Consider the following 12,737-nt stretch of genomic DNA (forward strand, 5'->3'; position numbering starts at 1 on the left):
ATATACTGCCAGCTGGCTTCTATAATTTTTGAATTCTGTCATTGTCTCCATTGCTATCAATGAGTCCAATTCTATAATAGAGTTTTCTAAAGTTAGCTCTTATCTACAGAGAAGATCCAACACTGAACTTCTTATGGGTGCTTATTTTACTGTTTTTATTGTTTTGGTAAATTTAGGCCCTCTTAGAGACAAGAGTTCTTTGTGGAGTTTTCTGGCCTTACATTGTATATTCTCTCTAGCTTGCCTATTATTCTGAAACTTTTCATTTATTCTTTTATCATGTGACATGGCAATTTTGGCAATTCTCATAATAGACCCTCACTCTGTCCAAGGTTCTGAAATCTATGGTAGCAACAGGAAGGAAACATGCCTGGGGAAGTTAACAGAATATTAAATGTTTAATTCTAGGAAAATGTTTCAAATATACATTAACTAATTATCCCTTATTAAACTATATATTCTGCCTCCTTTGATCTAGAAAGTTAATATCTTATGATAGATAGATAGATAGATAGATAGATAGATAGATAGATAGACAGATAGACAGATAGTAGAGATAGATACTCTTCCGTTTCCTACCAGTACATGTTGTTTAGGTCCTGCGGCTCCTTCATGATACTTTGTCTTTCTTAATTGGTGAAATTTACCTTGAAAATTTATGTTGTCAATTAATCCTAGTTTATGGTCTGGTGTACAGGAAACTATGTAGTAGCAGATCCTTGAAGGGGTGTATGCATTATCTCATCGTGCACATTTTCATGGAGCAGAGGAGAGTGCTAGCCTTTAAAAGAGAGAAGTTGGTCATTTCAGCAGGTACTGGAGTATATAGAAAGTCAACATTTTCACATGTAACACTAACTAAGGCCCTAATCTTAGGATATCAGCGCACCCTAGATGGAAAGATCAACCTTCTCCCAAGCTCTCCTGTTCTTATTAAACCTCAGACCTGCTCCTCAGCTTTATTTGCTTTCTGACTGCATAAGATGAGTATCTTTATACGCTGCGAGGGAGACTTTCTAGATTTCTCACCCAGACTTTAGGTGATAATCACACTCAGGCTTTCGTTATCGTTGCTCAAAACATCAATTACCCCCTGCAAAAGCACACAATTCTATTATCCTTATAAATATTACTCCTTACCTATATCACCAAGCTCTGATAATTTAACTCATATATAGGATATAAGACCTGTGCCTGTGAAAATTTAAACAACTGCACTACTACTATGTGTCAGAATATATCTGTTCTCCAATTACTACTAGCAATAGACTTCCCATTGTTATCTGACCAATATATGACCCAGCTAGAAAATTCCAATTAATATTATACTTTTTTTCTCCCACTTCTTGTACCAACAATTGAAAGTAAAGTTCCTTAGGATGTGGACACAGAGAAGATTAGCATATGAAAAGTTGATCAGAGAGGGCTTTCTTGTGCTATTAGAAAAAGATGTAGTATTAGGTCAAAGGATAATTTAGGATGCAATACAGCCTCAAATAAGGTGTCAGCCAAACAACAATGGCCCTTGAGAGTTATTTCAAAATGAGGCAAGAAGTAGAACCTTTATACCACTGGATCACAATATTTGAATGAAGGCTGCCCCTTGTAGGTGGCTTGTCAATACCCATGGTAGCACTCTATAGCCAAGGCACTTTCCATAGAGAGTTGCCAGTTGAAGGCTATCATCCAGGTACATGATAACAACTAGAAAAATAAATTCTTTAGTCTTGAAGGGATATGCTTATGGCAAGTACATTATAACATCCACTATAACAAGCCACAAAATCTGTGTGTTTTTAATGGTGCCATGCTGTCAAATAGACTACCACTTTGGTCACATATGACTGCTGTGATTCTTGAAACACATGGTTTACTTTTTGTAGAGGAATTATCTTTTTTACTGTTAAAGTTCAACCCATCTCACTGAGTTAATGTGAAATTAAAGGAGATGGGTTAATGTTTGGCAGCATAGAACCTGTATTTGGAATCACAAATTTACAGGTCTTATGACAGATGAGTTTATTTATCTAAAAATGTATAAAAATGTCTCTGCTTTTAAATTTATATTTTAATTTTAAATAATAATTTCAATTTTATAAGCTGTAAAATTGTATGATGTGACAAAATATAGCTAATTTTTAACTGAATTTCCTTTTACTTCTAACATTATCATTAGACTATAGTTCTCAAATTTGCCTGCAATTAGATTTGTTCTAGTCAATGAAATAAATACACCTAGTGGATGTATGCTATGCTTAGACATGACTCATATAAAAAGTCACACATATTATTTCCCCATGTTTATTCTTCTTGAAAGCCACTCATTGAAGTTTGTGGAGCTACAAGATGAAAGGTGTTTGAGTATTTAAACCGCCAGTAGGAGGAGAGCTGTTTTCATGTCTGGAAGAGCTATTTTGGACTGCTCATGGGTAGAAAATATATTTTCATTTTCTTAAGACGCTAATTTATCTGTTAGTCAGCTAGTGCTCCCTTGATTAATGGAGGTTATACTTAAAATTTTATTTTATGTCTGCTGTGTACTTTTAGCTATTTTTTCCTTTTAAATATATATAAATTTCTTTTTTATTATACTTTAAGTTCTAGGGTACATGTGCACAACGTGCAGGTTGGTTACATATGTATACATGTGCCATGTTGGTGTGCTGCCCCCTTTAACTCGTCATTTACATTAGGTATATCTCCTAATGCTATCCCTCCCCCCTCCCCCCACCCCACAACAGGCCCTGGTGTGTGATGTTCCCCTTCTTGTGTCCAAATGTTCTCATTGTTCAATTCCCACCTATGAGTGAGAACATGCGGTGTTTGGTTTTTTGTCCTTGCGATAGTTTGCTGAGAATCATGATTTCCAGCTTCATACATGTCCCTACAAAGGACATGAACTCATCATTTTTTATGGCGCATAGTATTCCATGGTGTATATGTGCCACATTTTCTTAATCCAGTCTATCATTGATGGACATTTGGGTTGGTTCCAAGTCTTTGCTATTGTGAATAGTGCTGCAATAAACATACATGTGCATGTGTCTTTATAGCAGCATGATTTATAATCCTTTGGGTATATACCCAGTAATGGGATGGCTGGGTCAAATGGTATTTCTAGTTCTAGATCCTTGAGGAATCACTACACTGTCTTCCACAATGATTGAACTAGTTTACAGTCCCACCAACAGTGTAAAAGTGTTCCTATTTCTCCACATCCTCCCCAGCACCTGTTGTTCCCTGACTTTTTAATGACCACCATTCTAACTGGTGGGATTCCCTATTTAATAAATGGTTCTGGGAAAACTGGCTAGCCATATGTAGAAAGCTGAAACTGGATCCCTTCCTTACACCTTATACAAAAATTAATTCAAGATGGATTAAAGACTTAAATGTTAGATCTAAAACCATAAAAACCCTAGAAGAAAACCTAGGCAATACCATTCAGGACATAGGCGTGGGCAAGGACTTCATGTCTAAAACACCAAAAGCAATGGCAACAAAAGCCAAAATTGACAAGTGGGATCTAATTAAACTAAAGAGCTTCTGCACAGCAAAAGAAACTACCATCAGAGTGAACAGGCAACCTACAGAATGGGAGAAAATTTTTGCCATCTACTCATCTGACAAAGGGCTAATATCCAGAATCTACAATGAACTCAAACAAATTTACAAGAAAAAAACAAACAACCCCATCAACAAGTGGGCGAAGGATATGAACAGACACTTCTCAAAGGAAGACATTTATGCAGCCAACAGACACATGAAAAAATGCTGATCATCACTGGCTATCAGAGAAATGCAAATCAAAACTACAAAGAGATACTATCTCACACCAGTTAAATATATATAAATTTCTACAGTGCAGCTAGCTGTATTTAGCTTCCACCTTGCTTAATTTATTGTTGTTTTTAAAAGATAAACACCAAAAACTTATATTCGTTTTCCATTTTAGAAACAATTTTTGTTCTCTTTCCCCATTCATTTATGTTTATGAATATCTTTTTATCAGAATTTTTATATTGGATTATTAATTATATATATTTTGTTAATAATTTTTAAAGTAATTATTAGTCTGGGAATGAATCACAATTGGCAAATGCTTGTTTGAATGTTAATGTACAGAGGAAACAATGATTAATTCCATTTGTAGTTTGGGGAGGTCAAATTTGAGATAATCCTTGAAGAAGGAAAAATATTATACCATGTAGATAAATAACAAGCTGGTGTATTTGTGTAGCAGTGAGAGTTCCATGGGATAAGCACACTCTGGTCTGTAGTATTTGTCTGTCTAAAAAGTTAAATTGAGATATTATACAATATATCCAGAGAACCAAGGATAGTACAAGGCAACGAGGGTGGAGAGGTCATGGTAGAGTGCCTGGGATGGGTGATGTAATTTGTTAATGATTTTCACTTTAAAGTTTTAGATTTAGATGTTGTATATCAATTTAAAATTTGTTTATTTTCTATATTTTTCTCTCTTCTTTTTTAACCTCACACTTATTAAAATGGCTATTATCAAAAAGACAAAAGATAACATGAGTTGGAAAGTATACAAAGAAAAGGAATTTTTTTGTAAACTATTGGTGGGGATGTCAATTAGTATAGACAGTATAGCAAACTATATTGAGGTTCCTCAAAAAGCAAAAAATAGAACTATCATATGATCCACTTCTGTATTCCAAAAGGAATTGAAATTAGTATGTCAAAGAGATATCTGTCTTCCTATCTTCATTGCAGCAATATTCACAATAGCCAAGACATAGAATCAAGCTAAATATCTATCAATTGTGGAATGGAAAAAGAAAATGTGGCATATATGCACAATCCATGACTTAGCCTATTTTGTGCTTCTGTAACAAAGCATCAGAGACCAGGTAATTTATAGTGAACAGACGTATATTGGCTCACAGTTCTTGGTGCTGGAAACTCAAGATTGAGGAACCAGAATCTGACAAGGGCCTTGTTGTTGCATTGTCTTATGGTGAAAAGCAGAAGAGCGAGAGAAGGTGAGAGAGAGAGAGAGAGGGCTGAAGTCACCCTTTTCTTAGGAATCCAATCCTGAGATAGTGGTATTAATCCATTCGTGAGAAGGATGCGTGGTATTAATCCATTCATGAGAAGGATGCACCATAACCCAAACCTCTTCTATTAAGTGCCATCTCCCAATGCCCCTGCATTGATAATCAAGTTTCCAATTCATGAACTTTGAGGAACACATTCAAATGATAGCAATGAAATACTATTCAGGCTTTAAAACTAAATTTGTCATCTGAGTCAACATGGACGAACCTGAAGAACATTATGCTAAGTGAAATAAGCCAGTCACATAAAGATAAATACTATAATATAATTTCTTATAAGTGTAATCTAAATAAGTCAAACTCATAGAAGCAGAAAGCAGAAAGGTGGTTACTAGAGAATGGAGGGATGGAGGATGCAGGGTGGAATGGAGAGATGAATCTCAAAAAAAATACAGTGTATATCATAATTGCTTTTTTATTTTTTGAAGAAACACATTGGAGACACTGTTCCTTACTATTCAGTGACACATTTGTTGAGAGTGACCTTATAACTTATTGTGCTTTTTGCTATTTTGAGAAAGAGATGATAGTCATAAAGTGCAAAGTTTCAGTTAAACAGGAAGAATAAGGTTTTTGAGATCTATTCCACAGCAGGGTGACTATAGTTAATGATAATGTATATTTCAAAATTCAATTTCCTTACCTTAAAAATAATAAGTATATGAGGTGAGAAATGTGTAATTTTCTTGATTTAATCACTCCACATGTATATTTATATAAAATATCACATTGCACTCCACAAATATATAAGACTATTAGGTCAATTAAAAATACAAATAAGAAGGCATCATTGCTCTACGAAAAAAAGGAAGGAATTGACACAATCAGGCTTGCATTATTGAATGTTGTAGATAAATAGGTGTAATAAAGAATAAGGGGGCCAGCCCCACCACACTTGTGGGTATTTCTCATCAGGTGGGATGAGAGACTGAGAAAAGAAATAAGACACAGAGACAAAGTATAGAGAAAGAACAGTGGGCTCAGGGGACCGGCGCTCAGCATATGGAGGACCCGCACCAACACTCGTCTCTGAGTTCCCTCAGTATTTATTACTATTTTCACTATCTCAGCAAGGGGAATGCAGCAGGAGAGCAGGGTGATGGTGGGGAGAAGGTCAGCAAGAAAACATGTGAGCAAATAAGTTCAAGGGAAGGTACTATGCCTGGATGTGCACGCAGGCCAGATTTATGCTTCTGTCCATCCAAACATCTCAGTGGAGTAAAGAATAACAGAGCAGCATTGCTGCCAACATGTCTCACCTCCCGCCACAGGGTGGTTTTCCTCCTGTTTCAGGATTGACCAAATGTACAATCGAGTTTTATGCCGAGACATTCCGTTCCCAGGGGAAGGCAGGAGACAGAGGCCTTCCTCTTATCTCAACTGCAAGAGGCCTTCCTCTTTTACTAATCCTCCTCAGCACAGACCCTTCGCAGATGTCAGGTCTTTCCCATCTCACCAGGCCATATCTCAGGCTATCACATGGGGAGAAACCTTAGACAATACCTGGCTTTCTAGGGCAGAGATCCCTGCGACTTTCCGCAGTGCATTGTGCCCCTGGTTTATCGAGAATGGAGAATGGCAGTGACTTTTACCAAGCATTCTGCCTGTAAACATTTTATTAACAAAGTACATCCTGCACAGCCCTAGAGCCCTTAAACCTTGATTCCATACAACACATGTTTTTGTGAGCTCAAGATTGGGGCAAAGTTACATATTAACAGCATCTCAGGGCAAAGCAATTGTTCAGGGTATAGGTCAAAATGGAGTTTCTTATGTCTTCCTTTTCTACATAGACACAGTAACAGTCTAATCTCTCTTTCTTTTCCCTACAGGTAATATTAAATAGATTCCAATAATCCAGATAAGAGATCATAAAGATCTGAATGAGGGTAAAACCAAACCAACATAATTTGAATGTTAAGTTTTGACATGCTGTATTAGGTCATTTTTGCATTGCTATAAAGAAATATCTGAGACTGGGTAATTTATAAGAAACTAGATTTAATTGGTTCACAGTTCTGCAGGTTGTACAGAAAGCATAGTGGAATCTGCTTCTGGTGAGGCCTCGGGGAGCTGACAACCATGGTGGAAGGTGAAGGGGGAACAGGCAGGTCACATAATGAAAGCAAGACCAAGAGAGCACTGGGTAGTGTCGTAACTTTCCTACCAGGCCCCACCTGCAACACTGGGGGTTACATTTCAATATGAGATTTGGGCAGGGACACACATCCAAGCTATATCAAATGCCTTCACATCACATGATAATTTTTCTTGTATTTTTTTTTAACAGAAGTCGTTTAAAGAATATGTTTTTGTATTTATTGAAGAAACATCTTGGAAGCACTGTTCCTGGCTATTCAGTAACACCTTTTTTGGGAATGTAATTTATAATTTTTTGTGTTTTTTGCTATTTTGAGAAATATTGGGAGAGTGTCATAATTAAGCTGAGACAATAGAGATAAGCAAAAATGTTTCTGTGAAAATGGGATACCTATAAGCATAAGTAAAACTAAGAAAATAGGACACATGTAAGAATGTATGGGTCAGTGACAACTAGAATTCTAGTACCAAATAATTTCTCCTCTGAAATTTTATGAATTTTTAAACCAAAAGAAGTATAATAATCCATTGTCATTTTTCTTTTTTAATACTTATTTTCTAATTGTTTTTCTTTTTTACTCTTTCTTCTTTTTCAGCTTCTCTGATTTGTCAAAGTCTTTATATTTTATATAAATGCCCCATTTTTAAGTGCCTATTTTCATTTCAAAGTCTTACTACAATTAACTCTTTAATTGAGAAACAAATTCTGATGACTTTCTTTATTCTTCACAGTGCTATAATAGCTTATGTGTGACTTGTAGTGAGTTTGTGTTCTTTTCGAAGAGACCATAAATTAGCATAAATAAGGACATTTTTATGTATGCTAATTTATACACAACTTAATTATATGAGACAGTGTAAATATTAAAGTTTAGAAGTTCACACTGCTAGGTTTTTCTTACTTTGAAAATATTATGGAGTTTCCACAACTTTGAATCTTACCATTTATTACTTTGACCTAAACTCCAAGTACACAAACGCCCTCACCAATTCAAAGTCATGATATATAGAATGAGAGAGAATATGGGCTAGAATTTTTCTTTAAATAAATACTAACATGACCAGACTATTAACTAAAATGCTAAATTATTGGCCGTCTAGTAGATCTATATTTAGCACAGAATGAATGGCCATGCATTTGGTACTAGGGTAAGATATGAAACGGGTGATTTATCCCAGTCACTGAAAATGTTTGAATATTAAACACCTTATTTAGAAATAGCATACATCTATTATCAGGTTGATTTTGTATAAGCCAGTAAGAAGAAGTACAAGGTCATCTCTCCTGGATATTTTACATAAAACTAGTAATATTCATGATCTGACTTTCTAAGGTGAATTCTGCTAGTATGTTACAAACTGGTATAGGGTGATAATAGCCAAAATATAAAAGAATAATTAGTGGTACCTGTTATTTTAGAATATTTTGACACTTTTATACATGACTATTCTTTAAATTTTATAATAAATGAATATAAAGGCTTTAATTTTGATACCCAAATTACCACTGGAGTTTAAAGCCTGTGTAATCATATTCATTTATTTAGTTCTTCAAAATTAAATCTAGGTATTTGTGAAATTTTTATTGGAGGTAAATATAAGAAATTTCTAGAATTATAGAAGAAAATGTGTCAAAATAGCAAATATACCTAATACATAATACTCCAGTCTATATGTTAAGATGAACTTGGACATTTATATTTGGTGTTTTCACAGCTGTTCAGTTTACATAAAAATTATTGGCTATTTCTGTTTAGGACCAATTTTTGTGCCTTATTTTCTATTAATATCTCACACCAGAAAACAAATGGCACTTTATCTTTACTTAAATTTTTACTAACTCAGTTTTGGTTTTATGAAGGTATTTAAGAGGACAAATCATGTCCGACTTCATTGCAACATGAACCCACTGGGTTTTATAATATTTTCATATTCATCCTTATTCCTGAATCCATAGATTCAAGATGCAAGACAGCCTATAAAAAGTCCAACACTTGACAAGGAAGGCCAGGTGTAAATCCTAGCAGTATATTTGGATATAGTGATAAAATAAACTTCTTTGAATTCTCCTTTAATATCTGTTACATTTAATTCACAAATTTGTACCTATGCTATAACACAACAATCTTTAATCTTATAGAATGATCAAAAATCTATCATTGCAGAGATATTAAATAAGCCAATACTTTGGGAGGCCAAGGCAAGCAGATCACAAGGTCAGGAGTTTGAGACCAGCCTGATCAACATGGTGAAACACGTTTCTACTAAAAATACAAAGATTAGCTGGGCGTGGTGGCAAACGCTTGTAGTCCCAGCTCTCAGGAGGCTGAAGCAGGAAAATCGCTTAAACCCAGGAGGCAGAGCTTGCAGTGAGACGAGATCACACCACTGCACTCCAGCCTGGACGACAGAGTGAGAGACTCTGTCTCAAAACCAGCAAACAAACAAAAAAACAAATAAGCCAATAGACGAGAAATGAAAAAAATTAATTGATGAACTTCAAAATTGTATCACACTTTCAGAAGTATTCTTCAGTTCTCTAAAAGTCTTATAAAAATAGGAGAGTAGGATTCCTAATGAATGATAAAGTCAAAGAGGGAGGAACTAAGAGAGGAATATATTAATATATTGTAGCATGAAGACTGAAGGCAACATAATGGGGGATTCCATGATCACTTTTCATGGCCGATTTCCTATTACCAATACGGCAGATAACAGAAGTTATGAATGTCATTACATGATATTCTCACATTCTGAACATCTTGAAAAAATACATCACAATAACAGTTCATTCCTCAAAGGAGCAAAAGCATGTTATCACTTTAGAAAGAGTAAATTGAAGATGTAAGGGAGTGAAGCTTTCTGAGATGTTTGAAATGAAACATCCCAAAATATTTTGCAGAATTTGGGAGACACTTAAAAATATATAGTGTGCATTATAATTGCCAGATATGTAGCTCTCAGATGCCAAGTAATAGAAGGAGAGATAATTTTATTTAATTTTGCTTTGTTTTACTGCCTTCACCTCCTAAACAATGCATGCAAACAATAAGCTGTGTTCTTTAAAAAAAAAAAAAAAGTTTTAGATGTTGAAATAAAAGCCTAATTATTAATTGGAAAAAATATTTTATTTTTTTGGCATAGCTTGAACTTTATGACTAAAGTTTAGTATTGAGGAACTTCTCTTTTATAACTCGACTAAATGTGAAGAATTAGAACTTTACTAGCTTGAAGCTGATTTCAGAGGGAGTTTAAAAAGAGGTTCACAAATCATTTTCTTAGTTTCAACCAAACCTTGAAGGCTTGAATTTAATTGAAAATGTTAAAGTTTCATTTCAGGCTTCAGAGATCAAATCTTCAGAGTAAAAAAGGGCAATTTAAAGACAATTACGGTCTTTGGAATGTAATATGAAATCGTCCTTATTTTCAAATTAAGGATTTCCATATTAAGATCACCTCTAGATAAGTGACTGGTAAATAGTACATTGCTGACATGAATACCTGTGGGTACCTTTAAAAGAGCTATAAGTTAATCAGTTTCCTACCACATGCTGGCCCTCTAATGAAGAATGATGCTCTGCCTAAATTTAAAGGGACTCAGTGCTCTGATTCTACAAATTGATTCTAACTATAGACACATTTCTCTCTAAAGCACAGCTATGGTGGTAAAAGTTTTAGGCTTGTAGTCAGAAGGCTGACATTCAAGTCTTATTTGCACTAATTTACTGGCTGTTTTATCTTGCATATTTGTTTAAACCATGTGGGGCTTATTATCTCCAAACCTGTAAAAGTAATATTTCTACTGGCAATTCTTATAATGGACCCTATAAATTTTTAGTTCTCTTTCCCTTCAGACCGTGGTATTGAGGATAAACTAGAATTATCTATGTCACAGCAATTGATAACTTATACATTGCTATACAAATGTTTAAAAATGGCATTTTTCAGATCTTATATACGTTAACTATAACATTAAAGAATGATCAATGATTGTAGGCTAATTCCACTGTAGCCTGGTTAAATTTATGTATCCATTTGGCTGGTGCCTAGATATATGTTCAAACATTACTCTAGATGTTTCTATGAGGATATTTTTGGTTGAGATTAGCATTTAAATTGATGGATTTTAAGTAAAGGAGATGGCCCTCCATAATGTGAATGGGCCTCCTCCAATCAGTTGAAGGTTTGAATAGAACAGAAGAATGATCTCTTGCCAGCGAAAGGGAATTCTTCAGCAGATGCATTTGGACCTGAACTTCAGTATCAGCTTCTCCCTGGTTTCCAGCCTGCTAGCCCATCCTCAGAATTTTAGACTTGCAAACTTCCATAATCATGTGAGCTAATTCCTTAAAGCAAATAAGTAAATTTAAAAAATCCCATTTGTCCTGTTCTCCAGAGAACTCTGATGAATATATAGTAAAAAAAATCATATTAAGATGGATAGAAATTGAATTTATGTAATATTGAAATTTTATATTTAGGAACACTATTACCTTTTGTAGGATACTTATGTTTTAAATTGCCTTAGTATTCATTTTTAAAATTATAATCTACGGTAGATGATATTTACCTTCTCAAATAAGTAGAATTCTCAGAATATGGTTCTTAATCAAAACAAGTCATTAACCCATATCCTAGGACAGGATTTTACCTGTTCTCCCAAGTTTTAACAGGGTCTGCCACTTGAAGACACACTCTCTCTACTCTTCTGAACACCATGAAACATTCTTTGCACAGAAAGAGTTCTGTCTAATTTGTTCCTCAGTTTCTTTCATGAGAATAGGGCATCTCTATTTAAGGACCTGGCTACTGTCACCCACTATACCAGTTTCATACACCAAGTATTATTTGAGATCAACCCTTAGTCATTCTGCCCCCAAAATAACATCTGCCAGAAACAAAATATTTGAATCCAGTCATTTCTAAACATTACCCTCATCTTTTCATTCCTTTGGATGCCATTCTTCCCAATCTCATCTAAATTTTATGCCCTCTTACTTTCTTATCTTCTTAGAGCACAGAAACTTCCATTTCCTGGAAGCTCCTAAAATGGATTCCCCTTCAGTCCTTTCCTCTGCTTTATGGAACCCTTGTACCGCTGGAAATAAACTTAACCACTTTCTCTTTTTTACCACAATTTTCTGTTACCTGCTTGCTTTGACTAGCACTTGGTCCTCAACTGAGAACACATTCCCTTGTGGTCCTCTCCTGTGGAATTTTTCCTATCATACGTGATCCGGAAAACCAGAAGCAGATTTAGACCAACTGGCCAAAGTCCTTTCAAGGCAAGATCAAGATCCATTTAACTCCTCTCAGTTGGGTTAGTTACAAATATTCAGCATTCCCACAAAGCCATATGGATATGTCTATTTTCATAGTTATTCAAAATTATCTATGAATTAAATTATTTTCACTGTCAATTGTGATTTCTTTGAAGGAAGAAAGATGTGTTGTATTTTATTTTATAGCTTCAAAACTTTTCAATAATACCTAAATAGTGAATGATATATAATTATTTTCTTACATAATATCAATGAATTAACATATGTA

The 12,737-nt window shown here is 34.8% G+C and overlaps 1 long non-coding RNA gene across 1 annotated transcript in view; it reads right to left on the minus strand.

The window, feature by feature from the left end:
* Window positions 1-764: 764 nt before the first annotated feature.
* LOC131381191 (uncharacterized) overlaps window positions 765-12,737 on the minus strand; it is a 92,938-nt gene continuing 80,965 nt past the window's right edge. The window contains exon 4 of the long non-coding RNA XR_009209748.1: window positions 765-781. This is a non-coding gene — a long non-coding RNA (uncharacterized LOC131381191). The remainder of the gene's footprint in view (window positions 782-12,737) is intronic.

This window comes from Hylobates moloch, unplaced genomic scaffold (genome assembly GCF_009828535.3).
Source record: "Hylobates moloch isolate HMO894 unplaced genomic scaffold, HMol_V3 SCAFFOLD_14, whole genome shotgun sequence".
NCBI classification, from domain to species: Eukaryota; Metazoa; Chordata; class Mammalia; order Primates; family Hylobatidae; genus Hylobates; species Hylobates moloch.